A 19,998-nucleotide genomic window follows, 5' to 3' on the forward strand; every position below is an offset into this window, starting at 1 on the left:
TACTGTTGTGATTTGTGCCAATACTGACAATGAACGATGATTCTCGTTGTGGCGGCTCCATGGGCCACGCTATGTGTCTTGGTCGGACACTATATTTGTACTCAAAGCTTTCTGATGTGGTTTCACTGTTTAATGTTGTTTTTCAATCCCGTACTTGGAAATGTTAGAGAAGGGAGGGGAGGGGGGAGGGGGGAAGCAAGATTGGGTATTACAGATTTTACTTGCAATATTGGTTAACTCTCAGGAACTATTGCGCATGCCATACGGAGACGGTATTCACCTTACATGCCATTTCTAATATCTTATTGACAAACTCTGTATGTAGATGACTGTTGACTTTGCATAAAATCAATAAATTTTGAATTTTAAAAAAAAAATCTGGGGCGTACTGGCCATAGAAAAGGTGTGTGCATTGAGAGCCGGGACATATCAAAAGTTTCTGAAGGTGTGGCTTCCTTTTCATAATTTTGTTAAAAATAGGGAACACTACTTCTATAAGCCGGTCTTGCTTAAAAATGTCACTGTGTTATAAATGGAAATGGGGTGTTGCATGAGGATAGTGCGTGGTAATAGTTATTTTCGATCCCTGAGATCTATACTAACACCATACTCACTGGTTTAAGGGGGGGGTTCCGTTAGTTGTTATTAATATTGTTTTTTTATATTATGCAAAATGAACTCATTGTCAATGATGATATGCAGCCCGATTAAAGGCCTCTTAAATTGCATTTACTGTTAGGTTTAAGCACTCAACCTGGGGAGAACATAAATGAATATCATGTACTGAAATGTATGTGGCAATGAGTCAATCAATAAAAGTTGTTTTTTAAAATTTAAAATATCCTGTGGAAAAAGGACATTCGCTACTCCATGCTGTTCACCACGAAGCTGAGGGTGGTCCATGGTGGAAAGACCTGGTTCTTCACGTCGCAAGAGGCGGCCAAGCTATTTGCTGTGGAACTGGCGGATCCGTCTGGACTTAAACGTTGAATCTGCTGGGGTATCTATTTCTACCCTATGCATTTACACTCGTTGCTTTCTTTCCCATTTCTGATGTTGGTGGGGTGCTACGCTATAGGCGGGGCTTAAAAGATTCGAGATCACACGACGTCTGCAGGGAAGCAAATATACAATGCCAGTCACATGGAGTCAAAGTGGCTGACTAACTTTCGATGTCACCGCGTATTTGGGTGGTTAGCAACGTTCAAGGGGCATTGGGGGGTGGGAAAATTTGGCCGGTATGTTGGCGTTTCCGGCGTCGGTGGGTATGGGTGGTTGGGGGAACTTGGGGAGGGCATGGTTCTATCACTAAATTGGTGTCTCGCATGTAAATAGGGTCCAAAAAGCTGGTTCACCTCGGATCAGTTTGCATTAGTAGTTCTGGGCGTGGTAAAAGCGTGAGGAGATGGCTGCTGATAGCCACATGGGATGGGGGTGAGCTGTCAACAGTAATGATCTGGAACATTCGCGGGTTGACTAATGGAAATACATTTCGCTTGATCATAAATCAAGCGAAGCGGCAACAGGTCAATGTGCTATATATACACAGGAGACTCATTTGGCTAGGGTAGTGCGCTCCCCGGAGCAGCTGAGTGCGGTGTGGGGGTCCATAGATTCCTTCTCCTCCCACTCAACAGATGTCGCTACATACATTCATAAAATTTGTGAACTTCCGGCTACATGGTCAGTTTATTGATGGGGAGGGTCGCTTTTTTCTCTTAGCAGGGGAATGTTTGGGTACTCGGCTTCTCGTTGTTAAAAGATATGCCCCAACATTGATTCTCCTGAATTTTTTTCTTGAGTGTGCGGCCACATGCACAAATTCTCCTCTTAAGAAGTGGTTTGGGTGGGAGATTTTAATGTTGCAATGGTGCTCTCGGCAGACCTCTCAAGAACGTTGCAGGTAGTTCCTCCAAAGGCAGCAACAGTGTGGGGAGACAATGTGGATTTCTGCGGTCTGGTGGATGCCTGGTGCCAGTTCTGAGGTCTGGTGGATGCGTGGCACCACCTCAATCACGAGGCAAAGGAATACTCGTACTTTTCAGGGGCTCACAATAGAGCGTCAAGGATCGACTAGGTTATGCTCACAACCTCTGTGGCTGAGACGGTGCGATCTGCCAAGATGTTACCCTGAGCCCTATCTGACCACTCCCGGTGGTGTTAGTAGTAGTGTGCCCTGACAAAACGCATCAACCTCTCTGATGGAGTTTTCTGTGCCCGGGCCCTTGATGACACAGTGTTTAAGGATGAGATTGCGCAAGATATACATGATTACTTGTTGGGATCTGTCCTGGATCCCAGAGTGACCTGGGAAGTGTTTAAGGTTTATATAAGAGGATGTTGCATCTAGAAGGAGGGGGGCGGGAATCCTGAAATCTATACGCACAACCTTATCCAGGGGGAGATTAAAGATCTCGAACAGCAGCAGGTGTTGGACAGGGATCTCGAAGTGGCACAGACCTTGCGAGAGAAGAGAAGGGAAAATGCGTGCAGGGAGAAATATTTGGGGGACTCCAATGCAGCGTCGTCCTATGGGGAAGGGGACAGACCTAGCCGCACTCGGTCGATTAGGAAAGAGAGGAACCAGTGTGTCATTCTTGAGATAAAGGATTCTAAAGGAAACCTAGTTAGGGACCCTAAAAAGATACACAAGTTTCCGGGATTATTATGATAGACTATACTCCACATAGAGAACACCAGAAGAGATAGGGTCATTTCTAGATTGTGTAACGCTAGGATGGCTGCACCCGGCACAAGCAGACCTTTTGAACACCCCTCCGTCTGATGAGATTGGTCGAGCGATTATGTCCCTTCCGAATGGGAAAGCCTCTGGGATTGATGCCATGACTGCAGAGATATACAAAGAATATGCACAACTGCAGATCCCGCATTTATGCTGTATGTACGAGCATTCCATGTCCTCTGGGTCATTGCTGGAATCTACCAGAACGGCACTGATCACACTACTCTTAAAACCCGATAAAGACCCCCGCAGGTGTGCATCATCGAGGCCGCTGTCCTTGATTAATACGGACAATAAGATTATAGCTAAATTGCTTGCAGATAGGCTTCTCCTTCTCCCACATATCCTGGCCCTAATTCTTCTGCAACAGGCAGGAGTTTTACCTGGGAAGTCCACTCAAAGAACCTCAGGCATCTATTCACCCTGATGCACAATGTAAACAATGAGGTTCCCATTGTGGTGGTGGCACAACGCTGAGAAGGCCTTCGACTCTGTTGAGTGGCCATTCTTATTCGAGGTCCTTTGTCGGTCCAGTCTAGGGTTGACATACCTCCAGTGGGTTTAGTTTCTATGCACAGCTCTCCAAGCTAGCATATTAACTAACCAGATGGTATCTGACTGCATCAAACTTCCTAGGGGCACAAATCAGGGGTGCCCCTTGTCCTCTATTTTGTTCACCTTTGCAATCAAACCTTTGGACCGCAGCATAAGGGAACATCATGCCCACAGGAGTGTCAAAATATACTTGCATGTCTCAGCTATAATCGCTGTATGCCGATGATATGCTGCTGTGCGTTAAAAACCCAAGGCATAATTTGCGACCACTAGTATACGAAATCTTATGCTTTGGGGACTAATCCGATTTAGACCAGTTTATACATAAACCGGAGGTTTTCCCCCTAACGTCAGCGGTAAGTGCAGGGGACATTGGGGAGGGCTTTGAATGGTGCCCTAGATGCATACACTATTTAGGGGTGCAGGTTTCCACTTCTCCAGCTCATCTCTACGAAGAGAACTATGAAGCTACACTGGAACAACTGGTGGAGGCATGGATTCGCCTTCTGCTGTCGCAGGCCGCAAGGATCTCGTTACGAAAAATGGTAGCGGTCCCAAAGATGCTATATAATTTCAACAACGTGCCAGTGTTTCCACCTTCAAGATTCTGTAAGTGCGTTAAAAGTCTGATGGTAAAGCTGGTGTGGGCGGGGAACAAGCCACGGTCTCCTTAGATATTTTGACTCTCCTGTATGAAGGAGGAGTGGATTGCCCAGATCTGTTTGTCTACTATCTAGCGGCACAAATCCCATATGTGGCATCCATCACCTGAACTCCCACATACTAAGCTGGAGAGAGCGACGTCTTGGCCGAATGACTTCAGGGGGAGGTTATGGGGGAAGAAAAGAACAGTGGCAAAGGGGAGGTGAAGCCAGTAGATGTCATGCGTTGGGCCTGGGAATAAGCTATGTCAAGGGAGGACGGGAAATTAAACTCTGAACTTTCAATATACGCTGTGCACAGGATTGGCATCATGCATGAGAAGTTCTTCAGGGAACATTTTGAGAAGCTGGGCATCCGCTCTCTTGTGGATATGGTACAGTAAGGTAGGTCTATCCCCTGGGTTGTATTGAAGGTAAGAGGACCCATGGAATGCGGCAACGCTGCTATTCCACTCCTGGCCTGGTTTGATGTGTCCTCTAGGTCTGATAGGAAATTGCTCGGAAGGGCCACAACGGTGCCAAGATCATTGGTGGCTAAAGCCTGGAAAAAACCAAGGGCCCAGTCAATACTGGTAGTAGGAGGTGTGAGAAACCTGAAGGTGTCTCACCCACTAGTCCCCGAGGATCCGTCATCCAGGTGACCAGGACACGGCCATCGCTTTTGGATCTAGTTCCTGGCTGTTGACCAGTGCAGGAGGATCACCTGGGTAAGGGATCTTTGGGGAGTGAGAGTGGGATACAGGATGGTGAGACGCGGTAACCCCTTCCCTGTAACACCTTTACCCCATCCTACCAGGTAGGATACTTAGAACTCAACCCCCCTTTCACAACACGAAAACTTTCTCACAGACAGCCCGCTATGAAAGAAAACGGACGAACATCCGAGACACATACCCGACGTGTACCAATACAGTGATCAGGCAATTACTGATCATCACGCACACCTGACTTCCATTACACTTCCCCACACGGATAAAAGGCGGAGCACGAGAGCACACCTCAGAGCTGGGCAAAGCACACGAGGAAACAGCAGTTCCAAGATGGCAGTTTAACATGAGGATAAAAGACGGGTGAACCGAGGGGGATTACAAGGAGGGAAGTTCCCTTGACCTTTTCGACAAGGAACCGTTTCTTTCATGAAGCCTAGAGAATAGAAAGCGTAAGACCAGGAACAAGGGTGAGGAATACTACATTGTGTATCGGAGGTATCCGGGGCCCTCCCGCATTGATAATCAGGGCAAGGAAAATCAGCAGCTGCCGTGGTATTCTCCTTGGCTCAAAAGCAGCGCCAGTGAAATCAACAAAGCTGGTGAGTTGGGGAGATCGATACCAGACCGGTCTGTGATGAAGCTTAGGTTGCAAGCGGCAACATTGTATGGTGAGCAGTACATGAAACGCATGTGATAACCAACCAGAGTAAAATTGAACAGATGAGTGATTGAAAGTTGAAACCAAGATATGGTACCTTTGACAGAGTGGTCCGGCACTGCAGGCATGCTCATTTGCAGGTCTCTAAGGTATCCAACTGAGCGTTCACAAAGTTGAACGAGTGGCAAAGAACTGTGCATCGAAGTGGTCCTGCGGCGGGTCAAGAAAAATCATGTGCATAATCAAAAGTCTTTGATGTTGATAATACCAAGAAAGTTGATGACAAAGTAGATAAAAGTTGGTCCGAGCCCGAACAAGGGAGATCGATTGAAAGTTTTGGGTTAAAGCAAGTTTGTGTTAAAGTGAATTAAATTGGTCCGAGTCCGGCGGAGGGAGACTGATTGAACATTGTGTAAAACGGTTCCGAGCCCGGTTCAGGGGGATCCAGGGTGAACCCTAAATCACCCAAGAAATTGGATACATGAAAATCCTACGAGCATTGTGTTAAAGGAGATATGAGCCCGGCTGAGAGGGATCTGAGGTGAATAGTAGTGAATCACCTGAGAAATGGAGCATGTTTGAAATCCTAAGAGGAAAGGAACTTTGTCTCATCACGCTCTCTGAAAGAAGAAACTTTGAAAGGCAGAGACTTGGGCATAGAAAACCCTGAGTTTGAACTGCACCCTCGTGCTATAGAAGCCAGAGACTGTACCGCCTTGTCCCATGGTGAAAACGTGGGGAAGGGAGGCCAACGGCCTAAACATCCTAACATATCATTTCTAAAGCACTTCTTTCTTTTACATAACATTGTTTCCCACACTATTTGTATTTAGAGGTAAGGATTGGCAATAGGTTTATTAGTATAGGTCCTTTTTTTTGACAAGACACCACTATGACTGCGTTATTATTTGAAGGTCGTAGCTTGCTCCCATCTTAAGATTTAGGATTAGATAGGCGTTTTTCAAACCCTTTTTGGAGTTCAATAAACATCCTTGAGCTTACTGTGTCTCTTGTGAGTCTTACTGTTGATACCATGCCTTCCTTACAGAGGGCGGAGGGGAGGGGGGCGAAGTTTGAAGGCTGGGATGGTTGTGTGAAAGGAGGGATAGTATATTAATAACGGTTGTCTGTGTACCAGGCGGCATCATAAACCGCCTTGGAGTTAGAAGTTGTAGGATGGATTAATTTATCACAGGCTGGATTCTACTATTCTGTTTGCTAATGTTCTTCTTTTGGCTGTACCGTGTTCTCATGAGGTTGTGGGTTGTGTGAGGGGTGGGGGTTGTGTTCCTGGTTTGTTGTTCCCACTTATAAGTGTTAAACGCAATTAAAAAAGGGAGATGGGTTAACCTAAGAGTACGTCTTCCTCAAAATCGTGTGGACACTGCAAGTTAACAGTAATGGAGTTCTCTTTGGTAGTATTTCCAAAGGAAAAACCGTCGAACTCGTAATCAGGCCCATAGAATTTATTTTCTTCAGTCTGGACAACACCGCTAGGGCAGATATAGCCCCTGCGTTTATGGCCCTGGCACACACCCTTCAAGCTTTACCTGTGCCAGCAAAGGGAAACAATGGGACTATCCCACCCACCCAGACCAGCTGGTGAGGTGAGACACTGAGCAATCTGCAATTCAAAAATGATGCACCTAATGTAAACCTACTTAAACAAGCAAACTTTCTTCTACTCACTGTTTGCCCCCTTTCAGTTTCTCCAATCACTGTTAGTTATATCATTTTTAAGTGTAAGAGATACTCTATGAAACAAACCCCACTCCATATGAACTTCAAACAAGTTCCTATTCAGACTTTCCCTAGGCTCCCATCCGCTCATTCCAAACCTTCCTCTTTCCCCAATACATCTTTGATAATATTAATTTAAATAACATTGGCAGCTACAGACTGTCCTTAAAACCTTTTCCAATTCCCCATTCGTCAGTCACTTGTTAAATATAGTAAGCCCAACGTACAGTACCTTCTTGTGGTAAAGTATCTGTCATCCAGGAATTTGCCAACCTTCGGATGGCTGCCACAGGTTACCTAGGGTGCCCCTGAGTGGGCCATGCCGGGCTGTCATCATCAATAATATTTCCTCTGTGGCAGTGCATTGGTGGATTGGGGCTATTGAAGCCACGATTGACACTCTTGGTGGAGCTTTATTTTTTTGCTTTTTTATTCATTGAGCTCTCTGGTGAAACTCTGCCCAGGCCATGCACACCTAGGTGGAGATACCTTCCTCCATAGTAGTATGCATTCAAGCGGATTCAAACTTCCTTGGGCACGGTTCAGGTCCCACCTACCTGGATGGAGCCTGCAAGGAACTATTGCACTCTGTTGCAGGGCCAAGGCCTTGTAGGTTATAGCAGCCAGGGCTCCAGCTAAGTCCCGTGCCACCAGGCCATTCCTGTACAGCCCTGGGAAAGGAACAGACCACAGATGCCCCCAGGCAGTGCTAGCAGCCCCACGCACACTTCTGATGCAGTCGGGGTAACATTCTTCACCTCCCACCCAGTGTAGCCCTGATGCGAGTGGTCTGCTCCCCAGGTTGCACTCCATCTTTACCCAGACCCTTGCATGGTATGGGACTCCGACCTCCTCCAGTGTGCCTTGTCTGGCCCCCAGGCCGACCGCTCTCCCTCAGTTCGTGGTCCTGGACCACACGTCTCACAGGGCTAGTTTGATTCTCGTCAGCTGTTCGCCCAAGTTCGATCCACTCAAGAGACCATGGGCAGTGCCGCTTCTTCACCTAGGCCGCACCCCGCATGCAGCCCAGGGCTTTTGATTTTTTTCTGGGTTGCAGCTGGCATACGCAGACCCGCCTCCTCAACACCCTGGGAGGCTGCAGCCTACCCCCTTCCGCCATCCCCCCCTTGCCCAGGGAGATCTAATCTTCCCTTTCTCTTCTCTTCATCTGCAGCTATACCCGTCAGTCTTCCTCGGTTTTCTCCCTCTGTCCTTTCCAATTGTCCTTTCTTCTTAATTTCCTTTTAGAATCTGTCTGACGGTAACTTCTTTATTGTTGGCAGGGAAGTCATGTTCATTGCCTCTGATCCTAATGGTCTGCGTCTCCCATGGTGGGGAAACATGATACAGTCAGCCAAGTCCTTACAGTCAAAGCACATTCACATTTAATAAAAGACTAAAACCCTACCGTGTCTTGTTTTTTCCCTTATTCATTCTTGTACGTTCTCCCCAACTACACCTATATAAAACCCACCTCCCTGAAAGGGCTCCATTTGGGCCGGGAATTACACACGTGTATGTAAGTACACATATGGAACTGATGAATAACAAAAACTCTAGCCGGGACTTCAAAGGTTTGCAAAGCAAAACAAATCTACAAAAAGGGTTTGCTTACGACTGTGAAAACAATTTCAGTTTAATATGCATAACCGTCTATCTTCTCTTTAACAGTGTTGCCTAGTGGAAAACAAACACTTAGCAACAAGGAACCTGAAACATTCTTCTTGGTTAATTGAACGTAAGCATATCTGCCCATGGGCAAATTCTGTTGAAACCAGCCTTCGCAATATTAAAAAGTGTTTGATGAATAATCTGAAAACAACAAAAACCCAAGTTCCCAACTAACCTATCAAACTGACAAATGAATGCGGGTGCTGTGAATTAGTTTGCAACTTAAGTCAATTTGAAGCTATTCCTAAAAGGTGTGGAATTGTGAGTGTTCTTCAGGTAAGTGGGCACTTCCCACCGAAACCTTTCTAAGTAACAGAAGAGATCAGAGGGTTTGTGAAAGTTGGAAACCAATAATATTTAGTGATTTCCCCCATCCCTAAATGTGTTTTGTCTGAAAAATAAATTATGAAACCGCACAATTAGGAAAACTGCATTAAAACCCTGCGCAAGTCCAAAAGAAAATTCTCATAAAGGGAAACTGACATGTTTTCCCTTTTAAATGATTTCACGCTGCATACACTTCAATGTCATTGATGTAAACTTGTGTACAAACAAGGATTCCCCCAATCTCACAACATTCAGAATGCTGTAAAGGGAATCACTTGCACAATGCAAATCTTCAGATGATCAGAGTTCGAAAGTATGAGGGATGAATGTACCTATTAAGATATGTTTAAGTTAACAAGCAATGCAGTGGTGGGCATGCAAAGACACCCGACTCAGGTACCAGGTACACACCACCCACACATGTCAGAATTTGATTGGAGCGAAGAGGAACAGCCACTAGACCTCGCTGCCAGTTTTAAAGAAGTGCTGGGGAGCTCGGTGACGGATGCAGTGGCTGAAGGGGTGAGACCCCTACAAGAAAGACGGGAAACTCTGGAAAGCATGTTGAGCCAGTCCCGAGACAGCACCAGAGATAGAGACAGCACGCCCACAGAGCCTCGGAGACAGGGCTGAAGGGAGCAACCAGACCCGGAAAAGAGAAGCCTCTTCTGACCCCACAGGTCGAAATTACAGAGTAAGAGGGAAGACCCCAGAGGCAGTGGACGCCTTTACGAAACTGAAGGAATCCTTCATACAAAGGCAGACAGTGCCAAGCCTCACAAACCCCTTCCCAGGGGAAGACACTATGGGCAGAGATGACCTAGGCTTGGAAGAAGAGCCAACCGAAGACGAACTATCCCCCCAGGAGGAGGAAGAGAGAGCAGAGGAGGAATGGTCGAAACCCAGCTGGGGCAAGAGAAACCGCAAAGAAAAATAGCTGGTCGAGGAGCCAGAAGAGATGGCAGATATGTTCGATCCTGACAGTATCAGGAACCCTAGATCGTCGGACTGGCAGCCCTCCCTAGGGGAGAAACAGCACATGAGCTTCAGGCTGAGGAAGGCCTTAGACAAGGAAGTGAGGCAAAAAACGTCAAGCAGAATGCCTGCGGCCAGACCTCCCGGGCAAAGTGGCAGAGACGCAAGAATTGGACCCTAAGATGCTGACCTTCATGTCAAAGACCAGCACGGACCAACGCAAGGGTATTAATAGGTCCTGGAGAAGCTGCCAAGAGAAAGTGTTGGCCATATCAGGTCTGCTGGCGAAAATAATGGACCTCGCAGAGAGAGCCAGGGATAAGGGGGAAGAAGTGGATCCCGAAACACTGGCCAGTTGGGCTCAGAGAGCAGTCTGCCTGAAAGGCAAGGTGAAAATAATGGACCTCGCAGAGAGAGCAAGGGATATGGGGGAAGAAGTGGATCCCGAAGCACTGGCCAGTTGGGCTCAGAGAGCAGTCTGTCTGAAGGGCAACGCAAACTGTGCCATCTCTTCAGAGAGAAGGAGAGGTTTGCTCCTGAAAATAGACCCTAAGTTGAGCGACATAGCAACGTATGAAGCCGGTGAGGCAGCACAAGGTCTACTGTTCGGAGAAGCACGTATGCTTCGCTAGAAAAAGCACAAGTTTCAATAAAGATTTTCCTGGTAGACCCCAGAATCCCAGGGCACAATACTGGGAGAATAAACAGCAGGACTCCTTTTTCCCCGCCAGAGAAAGATTTCCGAGAGGGCGCAGAGGAAGAGGAGCCGGCAGAGGGCAGAGTTTTTCAGCAGGTGAGAACAACGCAATATCCACCAGTGGGGGACAGAACAAAACTTTTCTGGAACAATTGGCACGCGCTTTCCAGCGACATTTGGGTTTTGCAAACCATCAGAGGTCTGCACCTAGAATTTGTCCAACAGCCAGTACAGACAGTTTGGCCTTTGCAGCCGCGATTAGCACAATCGGAGCAAGAAAGTCTAGACCACGAGCTCCGACAGCTGGAGGTGAAAAGAGCCATAGAGAAGTGTTGCGTGACCCCCAGATTTATAAGCAACATGTTTTTGGTCCACAGAAAGAAAGAACAAAAGTGAGCCCAGTAATAAACCTAAAGGAATTGAACGGCTGGATAGTATACTGCCATTTCAAAATGGAAGGGATACACCAGCTCAGAGATTCCCTAAGAGAGGGGGACTGGCTAACAAGGTTAGACCTGAAGGAAGCAGGAATTCAGAACATTCTTAGCGTTTCGCTGGGACAACCAGCTGTGGCAGTTCAGAACCATGCCATTCGGTCTAGCCTCAGCGCCCTGGGCCTTCACCAAGTTCACGAGACCAGTAGCAGCAGCGATTCGAGAGAAGGGCATCAGGATGATTATATATCTTGACGACCTCCTCCTCTTAGCAGAAGAGCGAAAGACGCTAATATATCAGACAAAATGGGTACAGGACCTGCTGACATCTTTGGGCTTCCTCGTGAACATAGAGAAGTCGGATAAAAAGCCAGCACAAAGGATAGCTTTCCTAGGTTTTGTGCTAGGTACCAAGAAAGCAACGCTGGAACTACCAGCGAGGAAAATGAGAGTTATCAAGAAAGATCAGGGACTGCTTGAGCAAGCGGACAGTATCGATCAGAGTGCTAGCAAGAATAGTAGGGATGCTTGCTGCATCGATCCAAGCCGTTTTCCCAGGCCCACTGCATTATCGAGCGCTTCAGAGACTGAAGATCAAGCATCTCCAACAAGGTCTGAAGTATCATCAGCAAATACTATTAGATCGGGACTCCATCATAGAACTAGGATGGTGGTTGAAGAATATGGACGCCTGGAATGGACGTGCCATTTTCGGAGATCGACCAGATCTAATCATAGATTCAGATGCCAGTCGCATAGGCTGTGGGGCAAGATGCAGATCATTAGAGACCAGAGGGAAATGGAGCGAAAAAAAGCTCCATTTAGACATAAACTGTTTAGAACTCCTAGCGGTCTTGTTCGCTATCAAGGCATTCACCAGAGAGAGAGTGAGTTCATGTGTCCTCCTCAAGATGGACAACATATTGGCAGTCAAATATATAAATCATATAGGAGGTACAGGATCCCGACTACCAGCAGAACTAGCTAAATCGGCATTATTGCCTTCAAACAGGGACGTCAGTGACTGCGGAATACCTGCCCGGTGCACTGAACGTAGTGGCCAACTGGAACACGCGATATCTGACAGACTCCAGCGACAGGAGACTAGACAGCGAGATTTTTCAGACTCTGAATCATCTGTGGGGTCCAGTTGACACAGACCTGTTTGCGTCGCGTCTCAATGCACAGACACCCAGCGTCTTCAGCTGGAGACGAAATCCAGCTTCTTAAACTGGAGACTAGATCCGGATGCGCAAAGCACAGACGCCTTCCACCAACAATGGTCAAGGGACCTGCACTGTGCGTTCCCTCCCTTCTCGATGCTGAGCAGGCTCTAAGCGAAATGTCGGAAGGAGAAAGCAGAATTGATCCTGATAGCACCATTGTGGAAGGCGCAGGTATGGTTTCCAATGCTGATGGAGCAGTCAGCGGACATACCTCGGCTTCTCCCAGATAAAGAACGGCTCCTCACGGACCCAGCTGGGTTATCTCATCCTCCGAGAGTGAGAGGGACGCTGCAGCTAATAGCGTGCAAGATATCAGGAGACACTGGGCACTGCCAGGCATTTCCGCGGAACCTGAAGAGCTCCTTGCAGAGTCATGGGCACCATCCACTAGGAGGAGCTATGACGCAGCTTGGGCCAGGTGGTCAAACTGGTGTAGAGGGAGATATTGTCATCCCGTTTTGGCCCCCATAGTAGCGATATTGAATTTCCTAGCATTCCTGTTGCAGGATGGGAAAGCATTTCGGACCATTGGAGTATACAGATCAGCCATTTCAGCTGGTCATTTGCCAATTGAAGGAGTTCCAGCAGGGGAACATCCAGCGGTAGTCAGGCTAATAAGAGGAGCGAGATATAAGGCACCTCCAAAAGGCAAAGTATAATAAAGTTTGGGACGTGGCAGTGGTGTTGCGTCTGCTGGAGAGCTGGCCATCAGACAGGTACCTCTCTCTGAAGCAGCTGTCCAACAAATTAGCAATGTTATTATGCCCAGTATCCAGTAAGAGAGTAGCGGATGTTAGAGCGCTGGAGATTAACAGGAAGTCCTTCGGGCCTGAAGGAGTCATGTTCTCAATAGTGAGAAGAACCAAGACAGGCACGACTTCAGTGCATTACCCATATTTTCCGACCAAGCCTAAGTGGTGTGTAGCGAAGTGTATCAAAGAATATGAGATTAGGACAGCAGAGTGTAGAGCAGAAGGAACTACACAGCTACTAATTGTGCGCAGGAGGCCCTTTCAGGCAGTAGCGACAGCCACCATAGCAAGGTGGGTGAGGGAAGTGATGCAGGCAGCAGGTATTGACCTGAATGTATATGGAGCACACTCAGTGAGAGGGGCAATGGCGTACAGAGCGTTTACAGCAGGGGTATCTCTGTGGAAGATTATGCTAGCAGCCGATTGGCTGAGTGAGAATACTTTTAAAGAATGTTTATTTCAAGCCAATTGAAAGTGTGGCAACAACTCAATTGGGGAAGCTTTGAACAAGCATGATGCTTGCCTCCAGTCTTGCTATAGAATTGATTAAAGAACCTCAAGGGAATCGAAGTTGGCAAGAAAGTCACTGTGAGTGAAAGGCAGTTCTGTTGAGCTGGCGCCAAGTTGGAATTGTTCGCCCTGTTGGCGGGTCGTTTATACAAAGGTTCAAGAGGAAGTTCAGAACTGTAAAAGAGAGGAGGAGTCCAGGAACAGGAAGAGTGTTGTGGCTGGAATGGGCTACATAGAACTACTGAGACATTGGGACTTGTAGTTTCAAAGGAAGAAAAGTGATACGTGTTTTGTTGAAACTGCTGGAGAGTATAATAAAAAGTTGAAGCATAATGCTCGCCTCCTAGTCTTTAATGGAATACTCCCTGCGCAATTAGCAGGGGTAATCTTAATTGGCATCATTGATACCCCATCTGCAGAGACAGGGCTTGCAAAACATTCATTCAGGCTCCATAGTGAGACGAAAACCTAAAAAACAAAAAAGGTCAGAACCTACTGTTTGTTATCAGTGTTCACCAAACTTCAAGTCTCAAACACCGGGTGCAAGTTTCACTCATTGGGTGCGTGTCACAATGCCCTACTGACTCGAGGCAGTCCAAACCTATAGAAAACTGAAAATCTGCAACAAAAAAAAATGTTCATTTTTTTGAGGACTCGGAAATTCCATAGTTACAGGGTGGAAATCTGCTGGAACTGTCCAAACATTTCAAAGTCAGTAGGTGATTTCTAAAATTTGCTGAGAATTTTAAAAGTCTTCTAACTGCCCCTATCCTAGACTACAAACTAATCAATATTGCTTTGTATTAAATAATTAATTGTTGAGGCTTCCAATATCATGTCTGTCATTGCTTGGAGCTTGCGACATACAGTTAACGCCCCAAAAACGTATGCACATCCGATAAAGAATCATGACAATATCCTTGCAATCTTTTAATTGTAATATATTCGATGCAATCTTTTCATTTTAATATCTGAAAGTCTATAAAAATATTTTACGACACAAAGCCAACCATGGCCGTAAAGGCCTGTGCATCTCTGAAACCCTTTGGGGCCTTTTCCCCTTCTTACACAATAATGCCTGCTACGAAAGGCATACCGTCCACGTTCCAACAAGTGCATTTAAGCAAAGGGTTTACAAGTACAATATCTTCCAAGTCAGCCAATGCACAACAACTCTCAAGGAAAATTACAGTACACAACAGGATATCTAACAGCTGATCGCAAGCAACAAATGCCCCAGCCTAAATAAAATCCATGGATATCCTATGTATTTTGTGAATTACAAAAAAGGGACTATAATGCAAAATGTACTGCCTACAACTGAGAAAAACATAAAAAGCTTAGTGTCCATATTTTACTAAAGCGGCACGCTTATCATTTAAAATAGTTCAAAAACATATGCACCAACACAAAGCTCTACAAATATGGGGCTTCACTCAGTCTTCCAATAGCCTGCATGCTGCTTAGACACCCACATTCCAAGACCCGTTCAGCTAAGAGTTCTCATGGATGTCTGACATCTGAATCCGCGATGTATCTCGCTGCCCAAATAGAAAGGAATGCAGACTACAATGTCAAGCACGGCCAATGAAAACTGCCACTAGGTACAATCACTCTTTATAAAGCTGGTAAGGCCCTGCCGATACGACTAGGAGAGCTAGCAAATAAACATATGCCCCAATATTTTCAAAGTTGTCTTCACAAGAGTCCGTTTTGGAACAGCGGGATGATATACAATTTAAAGAATTGCAGCTAACAGACAATGAAAAATGCATGTTTTCCTTAACCGGAGCAGCCGTCTTTTCCTTTTTACAACTAATTCCTCGAGTAAGTAACTCCTCCAAACAGACCGTGCATCTCCCCATCCTTAACTTTCTGCTGACACATGCCTGTGCAGAAAACAGCATGGCATGTACACAGGACACACTTCACTGTTCCCAAGGGGAAAGGTTGGACAGAAATTCGTTCCAAGAAAAGGGGACAACACAATACAGGGAACTGTTAAAAACGTGAGAGAGGCCTAAAAGCATTCCCAAACATGTCTCGGCATAATAAAAAAAGGTGCCATCCTTCGAAGACCGTTTTATTAAAAAAAATTCAGAACGTTACCACAAGGCCAACGAAGTACTGTACACAAGAATAGCAAGGGAGAGGATAACACAGCTAAGACAATACTTAACAAGCAGATTTTACTAACGTTGGAAAGGAATTCATTTGGTCTATAATTATGTTCGGTGAAGGCGCTTATGTTCTCCATAATTGCATGAGGTTGTGTAAAATTATTGATGCACGTTTACAGGAAGTTAATGAAAATCATAATGGCATGGATTACATTTGTATAACGTCTGTGTAAAGTGTATTGGGAGTAGGAACTGCAAACTAGTACAAGGATTTCTATTTACTAAGGTAATATATAATATCATAATCAAATACGTTTATTTCGGATAGAAATATATCTGTAAAACACAACATCCTGGAATGCACATAACATAAGAATCAATTAGTTCTTCTTAGATAAACATCAAGTAATACATTACAATGAGCTGGACAATTGGTTAGAAACGCCTAAATGGTATAATACATACAATATGTATATCTGTAGTTAGTCATGTTCGGATTGTGTATAAGTTACATGGTAACTAAACTGTACTAGACAAAAAATAAGACAGCTTATGAAATGCTTGACAGGTATTTTTTTAACTAATTTAGGGATGTCAAGTTTTCTATCTAAAATGGGCTTCAGGTTAGGAGAGGCATCACCACTGCTGCTGTAAGTAACTCTCCCTGCAGAGGCTGGGCTTCTCCCTGACTTACAACATCCTGCCTGCTGCAGAGAGGAAGACAGACCCACATTCCATCACTCGTGTTCAGCAGAAAAAACAGCCTCTGCTCGGAAACCTTTTCCTGCCCAGACTCGCTCTTCCACAGCAGTGCTGCAGCAAGCGGCTGCACATCACGTGTAAAAAAAACACGTACAGGAACACACACATACTTACACAGGAACACAAATGCATACAGCTGTAGGAAAGCACCCATGAGCAAGCACATCACAAACACAGCAACACAATCAATAACAGATATGCATACATAGGAGCACACACACAAACTCAAAACAATAACATAGGTAACACCAGCAACAGACACCCGTGAGAGAGAGAGACACACACACGGAGCAACACACTGCAGCGTTATTGCGGGGAACCCATTGCACAGTAGCACTGCTCAAAGCCCCACATTCCTCAGGGAAGCTGCTATATCCCCTTTTTGCGGACACCTGAGCCTGATGCCGAGGCTGGCAACGGGCTTCAGTTGGGGGCTTTCCTCCTTCACGCACACATACACTCAGTGGCACGTTTACCCCACATACCATCACACGCATCGCCGCACAGGCACTGCGGCGAAGGAACTTGCTGCAGTTTTGGCCAAGTATGTTCGCGCATAGACAGACACACACATCGCTGACACGGCGGCACCGGTGGTTCCCTCACCTCACAGCGGCCACGGTGCCTCCTTCGTCACGGCCCGGGCCCCGTGTGGCCGCACTGCGGGGCTCTCACCAAAACATTCCTGCCCGGCCGCTAACAATGAAAGGTGGGCCCGCAGCACCGGAGCCAGCCTCCCAACTGATGTCACTGGGCGGCCTGAAGCTGTGACGGTCTTGCTGGGGGAGGCGGAGCCCGAGCCTCGGTCTCTGTCTGGGGTAGGCGGGTCTGGGAAGTCTAGGCCCCGTGGGACAAAACTCAGGGAGGGAGGGAGGCGACGCACGAGTCCCAGAGAGGTGTGCGAGGGTCTTAAAAGAGGGAAGGCCGAGTGGGAGTCACCGAGGTTCGGGGCTTCAGAGAGAAGCGAACGGCGAGGGCTGGGGAGGTGGCCGGGGCTTGTAGCGGCCTGACTGGTTGTGGGAGGCGGAGCCCCGGAGGCCGGACGGGCCGCTCCCGGCAGCAGGGAGCGGAAGGAGGCAGAGGCTGAAATAACAGCCGGTCTGCTCGCTTCAGGAAGAAGCCGTGGATTCGCTGCTGTCACTTTATTGTTGTTGGGGGAGTACCTTGTGCGGAGGGCCGCCTCTGCGATGTGAGGTGTTTCAACTTCCAAAAGGGAGCTCCAACGCCACTAGTACAGAGAAGTCGGCCACTTTGAGGGGAGGGCGGTGTGTGGTATACCCTGCACTGGTTCTTGACAGACCAAGTGCTGGTATGTATTTGGCTCATTTTATTCAGTATATTGTGTCGTAGAAGAACGAGAGAGCTGCCCGTGTATGGAATCCGAAGGTCAGAGTCAAAAGTGAAGGTCGCCGTCACCACAGCAAACTCCCGAGAGAGGACTACGCAGGCACCAGTGAAATTGCAGCCACGCCGGACAGCGCAGCGGATCAAATACTAACTCCACTTACAAGACATAACCGTGCCCACAGTTTAGGGTTGACCACGGACAGAGCAAATGAGTCCATGCTATTACAACGTGTCATCTTGAGACTCCCCAATAAAGCTCCTTTGAGCGATCTCCTGCCCATGGCGGAGGTCACTGCTGGACTGAGTAGCTGAAGTCTTGATCATATTCGCTCTGCCAGTGAAAGAGTTGGTGACTGTTTTAGGGAAGTACTTTAGAGCCGTGAACAAGATACTGGCTCCTGGGGAAAAGTCTTCACACGACCCTCTAATCACAACCATCAACATAAGGTTCATGGCTGAGCGAAGTGTGCACCGTCAATGACTCCTTTTTAACCAATCCAAGTAGGAGGGCAACATAAGTGTCTACAAAAAATGTATAATTCGTTGGACTTTGGGAAAGTCATCTGCCACAGATTAATAAAAGGATGTTCCTCTTCCACGTGCAGTGCGTTATTAGTAAAAAAATTTTTAAAAAAAGCCTCTTGTGCTAGAGATCATAGACTTAGCTTCGATTTGTTAAACTGTGGTCTTGCAGGCAGCGAAAATAAAAGCACCAAAGGGCCAAGAAAGCGTGGCAGTCTGATATGCAGCTGGAAACTGGGCAAACACCGGATGAAACCAATAAATTCGGATGTACGTCCACTAGATACGAGGGGAACGCCTCTAACCAAGCGTTGCTCCCTTCACACATACAGGGATTTGTCCAATGTTGTGGTAATGACACAGCAGGAAGAAACGCCACTTTCAGACAGTTTGTAGTGTTGGAAACCCCCACCTAACCAACACAGCCACATAGGAGAGGTCTTCACATAGCCATGCAACAGATCAGACAAATGTGGGCACAGTGACAAGAGAAGACAAACCCACAAGTGACTCCTCTGTGGAGACCGCAAGATGAGCACACGTATGCCATTTCACAGGCAATGACAAACAATGCATCGCAGAGGTGCATATCCTAGTAGTGGACCAACCCTTTTAATTTTTGATGGGCACATAATGACTAGGAAGGACCGCCAAAGAATCACAATGAAACTATCAAAAGCAAAGATTATCCAGGGGTGAGACCGAATCACTAAAAAACATTGGATAGTTCACCAGCATAGTCACCCACAAAAACAAATCAGGGAGACATGAACTGTTTGCAATTGCCTCCAGAGCTATGATACAGCCTTACACGTGGGTCTGGTGGAAGTGAGCTATCAGAAGGAATTGCCTTCTTGAAATCCTGCTACCCAATTTAATTTCAGGGTCTGGGCAAACTAAAGACCAGGCAGGTAAAAGTGCACATCAAGGGCGTAGTCTAACTCGTCCCCCAACATCTGAGGAAAGCAGAGCTATACCTCCAGAAAAAGGTACAAGATGAACTCCAAAGCCTGTTAAAATAACATCCTAAAAGAGGTGGTGGGGCCGATGCATTGGGAATGTCCAATGGTTGTAGTGACAAACAGCAGGGACAGATGCGCTTATGTGTTGAGACATCCCAACCTAGTAATTGAGAGAGTGGGTGGCAGTGCTGGGGTTTGGCTTTACCTGGGGGATAGAGAGTGACAGGTGAGAGGAGAGAAGAAAGGTGTCAGTCCAAGAGGGAAGAGTGGTGAGAGGGATGGAGAGGGGCATGTCTGATGAGATAAGAACATCCAGGGTGTGCCCTGGAGTGTGTTTCGGGCCAAAGAGAAGAATAGAGAGAGAATTGCAGAGAGTTTCTAGAAGCATCCAAGTGGATGCTTAGAGGGTGGAGGAGAGGCCAGCCCACTCGGAGAGGAAGAGGGCGACCTGGCCAGGTGGCCTGTAGATAGTGGCAACAGTAAGAGAGAGGCCGGGAGAGAGAGCCTGCAGACCAGGCATTCAAAGGAGGAGTAGGCCTGCATAGGAATGACAGAAGCAGGGATCCGCTCTGGGAAGATCAGGGCTACTCCACCTCCTGGATGGTTGGTTCTGGGTTCAGAGTGG

General features: G+C 46.9%; 1 protein-coding gene across 2 annotated transcripts in view; it reads right to left on the minus strand.

The window, feature by feature from the left end:
* LUZP1 (leucine zipper protein 1) overlaps positions 1–17,616 on the minus strand; it is a 455,239-nt gene extending 437,623 nt beyond the window's left edge. For both annotated transcript variants that reach the window (XM_069622740.1, XM_069622741.1), the window contains exon 1: positions 17,149–17,616. The gene's annotated coding sequence lies outside the window, so the exon portion shown is untranslated. The remainder of the gene's footprint in view (positions 1–17,148) is intronic.
* Between the last annotated feature and the right edge of the window lie 2,382 nt (positions 17,617–19,998).

Source organism: Ambystoma mexicanum, chromosome 11, assembly GCF_040938575.1.
Source record: "Ambystoma mexicanum isolate Mex_15411 chromosome 11, UKY_AmexF1_1, whole genome shotgun sequence".
NCBI lineage: Eukaryota > Metazoa > Chordata > Amphibia > Caudata > Ambystomatidae > Ambystoma > Ambystoma mexicanum.